We start from the raw sequence: 9,009 nt of genomic DNA on the forward strand, positions 1-9,009 counted from the left end.
TTTATTTATTTATTTATTTAAAAAATTTTTTGCAGAGTGCGATTTAACATTAGCATGAAAACACACCTAGAGATCAGCGAGTTAATTTATTTGATTATTTTCGTTTGCATCCAGTGATCTACAGTCTGACAGGAACAAACATCTCTCGTTTGTGTTGATTAGTGGCTTGATTTGCATGCATGCGGGTTTGGACAGTCCATTAGCCAGATGAGCTGGGTGTGAGTTACAGATGGACAGAGAGATTTATCTTTGCATATGCAAAATCCTAATGAATAAGACAGTGATGATCTGAATTCTCATGCAAATGCCAGTGAGTGACTAACTGAGATTGTGTTAACTAGAGACCGAGACATGAAAAGTGGGCGTGCCCTGTTACAATAAAATACTGGCCAATATTGGCCACACCCACACAGGAAACACCCAATCGTGGTTAAGATTGAGTGGTCACGCCCATTTTGACAGTTAACACTGATTGAAATTGAAAACAGGAGATAGAAAATACACTATGTGCTCAGTTTACATTAGATGATGGAGAAAACAGCATGATGAACTGGATATTCACGATAAAAATGTAGCACTTGATTTCACTGATCAGGAATTGATTGGATGGTGGAAAATGGATTGTGGATATGGACTGATTTATCTCGTATTAAGAGATAGAGAAGAGAAATTTTTGTTTTGTTTTCATCAATTTACAGGTTATAAAGTTTATTCTAGCTGTAGCTGTGCGTGTTTGTATGTCATTTGGTCAAAATCTCATGTAATTAAAGATGAAGTGCTTCACACATGCTATTTAAGACAGTTTTGTCTGACTCAATGACAAATGCTACACTAAGAAGCTCTTCTCCGCTCCTCAGATACATAAAACATTAGCCTTTAATAGTGTTTCTTGAGTAAAGAATTAGCTGTAATTATGCAAACAAAGTTCTTTGTTTACCTTTGCATTGCAAACAAGCAGAGACGCTCCAAAATGTGTGCAGCACTTCATTCAACATTGAGGAGGGGCGGAGTTATGAGGTTTGACTGACAGTTTGAAGAGCCAATGGAGTTACAAGGTTTAGTCACAAGCAATTTTTAACACTTTTCATTGGTTAAATACTTGCAAAACTCACACAGAGACGAAATGGGAGACCAATAGTAGCTTATGGAGTAGTATGAGTATGAAAGAAAAAAAAATCAAATATGGAGACATGAGTTTTATACCCAACAGCAATTTTTAAGATCTTCTGAATCATGGTAAGAGTGTTTGAGGAAACCTGTTTGAAGACAATCATCTTTGCTCTTCTGTTTGGTGCCACTGTTTGTATCAGGGTCACTGTTTCATGCATCATTTACTTTCTCATCAGAAAGCCAGTGAGAGGAAGGTTGTGGTGTTGATGAATGCTTGTTGAGACTTGCCTTTCTAGCAGCTTCTGAAACACTGATGAGCTTGTAACATATCCATACTTCCAGAATAAAGTAGCTGAACATTTCCCCAACTAAAAGCTAAAAATGCCATACAAATATAATCAATTTGATGAACAGATTCTAATTGCATAAATCAAACTTTTAAATTTTGAAATTAATTTAGACTTGTGAACTTTTTGATTTCTTATTATATTGATTACTTTTTATTTGATCCATTTTATATTGTTGAAATATTATACTTTTACATTTGCCAGAATGTAAATGCATTCTTCAATTTTGTATATCGCTTTTCACAATACGCGTCGTTTCGAAGCAGCTATACAGAAAATGCACATGATTGCATATGCTTATGATTCAAAAAGTTTTATTTTAAGTGTAAAGCAGTACTTTAACTTTATTGGAAAACTAGTAAATGGGTGTGTGTCTGTGTGATGATGTATATAGTTTCTAAAACAACGCTGCCTGGCGTTTATAATGTTCTGCCATGTTCTAGAAGAGATGTGGCATGTTCTGCGATAGAATAAAGTAATTATGTCATATTCCTCTTCCTGAAACATCCCATAATAACATTACTACAGTAATCAGCTCATTACTCATTCATTCTGACATCATCACATTCAGCCAATCAAATTAAGGCGCATAATAACAGACATGGCAGATGAGGCCGTGTGTGTGTTTGAGCTGGTGATTGAATGAGGAACGTTGTATGTCTTGTTTGTGTTATACAGAAATTTATATTTATGAGAAACTACACCAAGTTACTGCTACTGTCAGCGATAACACAAAACTTTTATTAACCGCTGAAAGCTTTATATTTTCCGAAGAGATTGCGAGTTTGTCAGTGTAAAAGTGCACAGTGTTTCTAAGGTGTTCTGCGTGTTATTTAGCACGTTGCTATGCGGTTGCTAGGGTATTCTAGTTCATCACTAAAGTTATGCACCAAAGTTTAATAATTACCACTAACCCACAGGTTAATTATAAGTGTAAAAATGATCATAATCCATCTTAAAAGACTAAAAATGCTATGTTAAAAACCTGTTAACTGGTTATGTACAGTGAAAACGGTAATAGATCTATACTGAAACAAAATCTTGTAATTTTGCAGTAAAACAGAGCCTACTGTTAAAGGTACAGTTTTTGGAAGAGAAAATAACAAATCATCTTTTAATTGTCACTGAAAAAATGTGAAATGACATTCCCAGATTTCTCCAGAGCTCATATTTGCTTTGAAATAACTTTTTCTTATTTTTTTTTCTTATCAGCTTTGTCCTACATTAGGGTTTTATGCGACATCTTATGCTGTTAAATTAATGTTCATTGCATTATTTTACTGTCATATGATAGTGTTTTGTATTTGTGTGTATGACACTGTGTGCACTTTCTTTTTATATTTTTCGGTAAAGTTCTGGCAAACCCCACAGCTGCCGCGGTTGTTTACTTTTTTATATATACAGTTTATCAATAGCCTAACATGACTGTAAAAATATTATTATATACAAAATCCCGCTCTATCACATTTTCCCATGTTGCTTCTCTCCTGAAACTCTCATGGGAATGAACTGAAAGTCAAATATCCAGCTGAAGCAATAAAACACATCTTCGGTCAGTGTCATAATAACACACACACACACACACACACACACACACAGCAAACGTTCACATGCTCGATGCTCCGAATTCTGACTGAACTATATTTCCATCCCTGAGAAAGATCAGAGACGTGTTGAATGGAGCGGTTTATCTCCCTCGGGGTTATGGCGGAGAAAATAAAATGAATTAGGCTACTGGATTAAAGGCTTCCTGTCAAAAATTAGACATCTTCCACGCACGCGCGCGCACGCACACACACATAAGCTCTCAGGCGCGTCCTCGAGACACCGGCTCTTAAATAACATACATTTACAAGCCCCCTTTTTCTCTCTCCATCTCTTTTCTATCTCGGAAGCAAAATTGTGCAAAAAGGCGAGAGAGAGTCTGGAGTGTCTACGTCTTCTGAGAGCGTGTGTGTGTGTGTGTGTGTGTGTGTGTGTGTGTGTGTGTGTGTGTGTGATAAAGCCCAACGCCTCAGGAAAAGGTGATAGTGCGACAGTGACCTGCTGCTCCGTCTACTGTACTGACCGTCAAAAACACTGACCTTTCTCTGTCTGTGTGAAGAAGGAATAGACTTAAACGAAAAATGTGCAACCAAAAAAAAAAGAAAAGCTGTCTGACGCAAAACAGCCGCTCAAAGCGGAGATATACAGTAAAACTCCTTTATCAAAATACATCCACTCTCATTTCATTGCACACTGAAAAAATAGATTTTGTTTTGTTTTCCAGTAGCTAGTCTACACATATCTAAGAATTAGTAAATCAAGATACATTTACTTGAGATTGAGAAGTGTGTTTTATATTTAGGCCTATTTGAAATCAAAATATTTCATATTATAAATGTCTTTACTGTCACTTTTTTATCAATTTAATGCATCCCTACTGAATAAAAAATATTAATTTCTCTTAAAAATATGCGATGCACATTGATGGTGTTGAACAATATGTATTTTTATCTATCTATCTATCTATCTATCTATCTATCTATCTATCTATCTATCTATCTATCTATCTATCACAATGCCGATTTAAAATAGAACTTAAATGCAAAATTGTATTATTTTATTAATTCTCTGAATAAACCTTTCATGCTCTCTTCTTTCGCTCTTCAAGTATGTGAATGTGGGACGATCTGCTTTAGCCTACAATATTCTTTGTTACCATGGTGTCGTTCTTCATCGCTACGGTGACGCTGCACATTGTGATGTTGTGGGATTTACTCTGATGGGAAGAGACACAGTCATTGTGACACTTCAAAATGGCTCGACTGTCACTATGGCAACAGGGATCCTGTGCACAAACAGGTAAAAAAAAAAAAAACAGCATCAAGAGACATGAAATATGATTCCGTCTGAGATGTTATTTTTACCAGTGTGTGTAACTCATTACAAGTAACTTGAGTAACGTAATCAGATTCCTAGTAAAGTAGCTAACGTATTTCCTTTCAAAAACTTTTTCAAACAAAATATCGGAGTTACTTTTTCAAATAAGTAACGCAAGTTACTGTTTTCCTATTTATTGACTGACAGCTCTCCTGTCCTTGTGTTGAGACAAATGGAAGTGCAGAGGCGTGTGTGTGTGTGTGTAAACATGAAGGTTATTGTAGTTCTAGACTAAATGTGAGCGTGCATTTACTCTCACTTGCACAAAAAAAGATTCAATTTTCCTCAATTTTTTTAGCACACACACACACACACACACACACACACACACACACACACACACACACACACACACACACACACACACACACACACACACACACACACACACACTCACACACTTAAAAAAAACTCTCACTCACACACTCACACAATGATGAGTCAGTCTTTGCATGTAATGATGTCATCACTAGTTGCTGTTGTGATGTCACTGAAATCTTCTATCAGCTCTTTTTTTATTGGTCATTAGAGATTTGTATTCTGAACTCTGGGAAATCATTTCTGACGCCCATCATGAGACGATCGAGCGAAAACAGAAACGTTGAGGATTCCATTTCAAATGTAGAAACGGATGTGAGATCAAAGATGCCACAACATTTTCAAATCGAAGAATAGAATAGAATAGAATAGAAGCTTGTAATGCCACACATCTGAGTCAGTGGAAATTGTAAGCTAAACGTGAATTAATAATGAATCTTTAGATGGTAAACCTTACTGCTCATGTCACATGACCTTCAGTGTTTGGCCCAGCTGGAGCAGGAGTGTGTGATTCGTCTCCGATGGGACGTTTCGGAAACATGCAGAAACATCATAATCCAGATGCTAATTCTCTCTCTCTCTCTCTCTCTCTCTCTCTCTCTCTCTCTCTCTCTCTCTCTCTCTCTCTCTCTCTGTCTCTCTCTGTCTCTTTCTCTCTCTCTCTCTCTCTCTCTCTCTCTCTCTCTCTCTCTCTCTCTCTCTCTCTCTCTCTCTCTCTCTGTCTCTCTCTGTCTCTTTCTCTCTCTCTCTCTCTCTCTCTCTCTCTCTCTCTCTCTCTCTCTCTCTCTCTCTCTCTCTCTCTCTCTCTCTCTCTCTGTCTCTCTCTGTCTCCCTCTCTCTCTCTCTCTCTCTCTCTCTCTCTCTCTCTCTCTCTCTCTCTCTCTCTCTGTCTCTCTCTCTCTGTCTCTCTCTCTCTCTCTGTCTCTCTCTCTCTCTCCTCTCTCTCTCTCTGTCTCTCTCTGTCTCCCTCTCCTCTCTCTCTCTCTCTCTCTCTCTCTCTCTCTCTCTCTCTCTCTCTCTCTCTCTCTCTGTCTCTCTCTCTCTGTCTCTCTCTCTCTCTGTCTCTCTCTCTCTCTCTCTCTGTCTCCCTCTCCCTCTCTCTCTCTCTCTGTCTCTCTCTCTCTCTCTGTCTCTCTCTGTCTCTTTCTCTCTCTCTCTCTCTCTCTCTCTCTCTGTCTCTCTCTCTCTCTCTCTCTCTCTCTCTCTCTGCTCAGACAGTGATGTTGATTAGATTAACTCAGATGACTGCCTGTATCACACGTGTTATTGTTGCCATGGCAAAGTTGGCTGTGCGGGGATGGTTACCATGGTGACGGGGGAGAGAGTGTGTCATAGAGGAGGATGGGTGAGAAAATCAGCTCACACACACCAGATTGATGAAACAATATTTTATGCTCAGGAATTCAGCTTTACAGGCCTATCTATCTATCTATCTATCTATCTATCTATCTATCTATCTATCTTATCTATCTATCTATCTATCTATCTATCTATCTATCTATCTATCTATCTATCTATCTATCTATCTATCTATCTATCTATCTATCTATCTATCTATCTTGTCTGTCTGTCTGTCTGTCTGTCTGTCTGTCTGTCTGTCTGTCTATCTATCTATCCATCTATCGTTCTATCCATCCATATCTATATGCATTCATCCATCCATCATTTTATCATTCTGCCTGATGATGCTGTGTTCCCTCTCCTCTTCTGAAGCATGTGCTGTAACTGTCGTTGAGTGTGTGTGTTTCTGCACTCCTGTTGCTCCCGCAGGACCTCCGTCACGACCGCAGGAGAATCAGTCAATCAGGAGGAGTCCGGGAGAAGAGATGGGACACTGACCCAGTTAAGCTTGTGTGTGTGTGTGTGTGTGTGTGTGTGTGTGTGTGTGTGTGTGTGTGTGTGTGTGTGTGTGTGTGTGAGAGAGAGTGAGTGTGTGAGAGAGAGTGTGTGTGTGTGAGAGAGAGAGTGAGTGTGTGTGTGCACGTGTGTGTGTGTGCGAGAGAGTGTGTGAGAGAGTGAGAGAGAGAGAGTGTGTGTGTGAGAGAGAGAGAGAGAGAGAGAGTGAGAGTGAGCGTGTGTGTGTGTGTGTGTGTGTGTGTGTGTGTGTGTGTGTGTGTGTGCGAGAGAGTGTGTGAGAGAGTGAGAGAGAGAGAGAGAGAGAGAGAGTGAGAGTGAGCATGTGTGTGTGGGGACAAAATGTCCCCATAAGGATGGCAATATCTGAAATCCTTGTTCGTGTGGGGACATTTTTTGGTCCCCATGAGGAAAACAGCTTATAAATCATACTAAGTGATGTTTTTTGAAAATGTAAAAATGCAGAAAGTTTTCTGTGATGGGTAGGTTTAGGGGTAGGGGCAGTGTGTGTGTGTGTGTGTGTGTGTGTGTGTGTGTGTGTGTGTGTGTGTGTGTGATGGGTAGGTTTAGGGGTAGGGTTAGTGTAAGGGAATAGAATATACAGTTTGTACAGTATAAAAATCATTATGTCTATGGAAAGTCCCCATAAAACATGGAAACACTACATGTACTGTGTGTGTGTGTGTGTGTGTGTGTGTGTGTGTGTGTGTGTGTGTGTGTGTGTGTGTGTGTGTGTGTGTGTGTGTGTGTGTGTGTGTGTGTGTGTGTGTGTGTGTGTGTGTGTGCGTGCGCGAGAAAGTGAGTGTGTGTGTGTGAAGTCAGAGCACCTGAGTCCACAACGACAAAAACCGAACAGAACTCCAGTCGTTCAGAACACGTTCACTGTTCAAGCCAGCAAATAAATCTCAGACTCTAGTTGCTCTTTGTCTCGTGACCTTCAGAAGGGAACAGCTAGAGAGTTTCGTTCTCATGGGACAGCGATACTGTTGTTTTAACCTTTGACATTTGGAAATACTTTCCATCAGACTGACAGAAAACAGACACACACACACACACACACACACTAGTGCATCTCACTCCTTCAATGCTGATTTACTCAAGACTGTGATAAATCTTTAACAGAAATACTCCCAGTAGAAGAGCTGTTCTCTTTATCGCCGCTCTCCCGTTTTATGAGCGAGTGATTTAGGAAACATTTGGCTGATGCGTTCAGGAGAACACACACACACACACACACACATATATACAGTATATATTAGATTTCAGTATATAGATACATTTCATGAGAATAAAGAAGTCCAAGACAGTATTATACTATATTTTACTATCAAACAGATAATTATTGCATCAAAATCTGATTGGATGAGCAATCTTTGAAGTTGTAAAACAGCCAATATACATGCACTGTATTTAGCTTATAGTCAAACTATATTACAATCTAGCAACACCTCAGAACACTTGCCAACTGTTCATTAAAAATACTATTAATTAATGTAATCATGTAATATGTAATTATGAACATCACCAATATGCCTCATGTCAAGCCAGTAAAACACAGGCAACTGTGGTAAAATCAACATAATATTCCTTGTATTATATACATCTCTTAGTTTTTATTATAATATATATATATATATAGTATATGTGTGTGTGTGTGTGTGTGTAAACACTGTATATATAAATATAAATTATATTACACATCATTTATAAATTAATTATATATATATATATATATATATATATATATATATATATATATATATATATATATATATACGACCTCTCAATAATTATATATAAATTACACAGCAAAAACAATCTGCTTAGTTTTGAAAATGAAAAGCCAAAATGTAGAATTATTTATATGATATTGTATCATATTAAAAAAAACAAATCTGTCTGGTTTATGGACATCTTCAAGAAAATTGCAAATTATGTGCAGCAGACTTTAATTAGATTTCATTAATTGCATTATTAAATTGGGTAATAATTCACAAAAAGATCTCATTCATAAACTTTAGTTAATACACTAGTTAACACATGAGCAATATATTTCCACGTTTGTTAACTTTTGTTAATGATAGTTAATAAAAATACAAATTGTTCATTTTTTGTTCATAGTGCATTAAGCTTTTGAATTTAAAAATGTATTAGAACATGTAGAAATTAACATAACCAACAATAATTCTACAGCATTTATTCATCTTTGTTAAACGTAACTAATGTTGACAAATAAAAATCTTATTGTGAAGCATTCCCTTAAATGGCATTATAGAATCTCATTTATATTCAAATGTTCAATCTTTCTATCTTTCCTACTTTGGAGAAACGTAATTACATCAGCGTAAAGTTTAATCTAAAAAAGATCCCATCTACGTTTTCCATTAGTTCACCCTTGACCGTTCTGCTTTTGCTGTAATTGACTTTGCTGTTTAAAACTGCATGAGTTTGGATAGGC

At 37.5% G+C, this 9,009-nt stretch overlaps 1 protein-coding gene across 2 annotated transcripts in view; it reads left to right on the forward strand.

Moving 5' to 3' along the window:
* Positions 1-9,009, forward strand: part of gucy1a2 (guanylate cyclase 1, soluble, alpha 2) — a 188,046-nt gene that overhangs the window by 46,564 nt on the left and 132,473 nt on the right. The window contains exon 10 of one of the 2 annotated variants that reach the window (XR_013195741.1): positions 6,962-7,017. The exons of the other annotated variant lie outside the window; for it this stretch is intronic. The gene's annotated coding sequence lies outside the window, so the exon portion shown is untranslated. Of the gene's footprint in view, positions 1-6,961; positions 7,018-9,009 lie in introns of those variants that run through there. 2 annotated transcript variants of the gene reach the window in all.

Source organism: Siphateles boraxobius, unplaced genomic scaffold, assembly GCF_051911475.1.
Source record: "Siphateles boraxobius isolate OS27281-9 unplaced genomic scaffold, OSU_SipBor_1 6, whole genome shotgun sequence".
NCBI classification, from domain to species: Eukaryota; Metazoa; Chordata; class Actinopteri; order Cypriniformes; family Leuciscidae; genus Siphateles; species Siphateles boraxobius.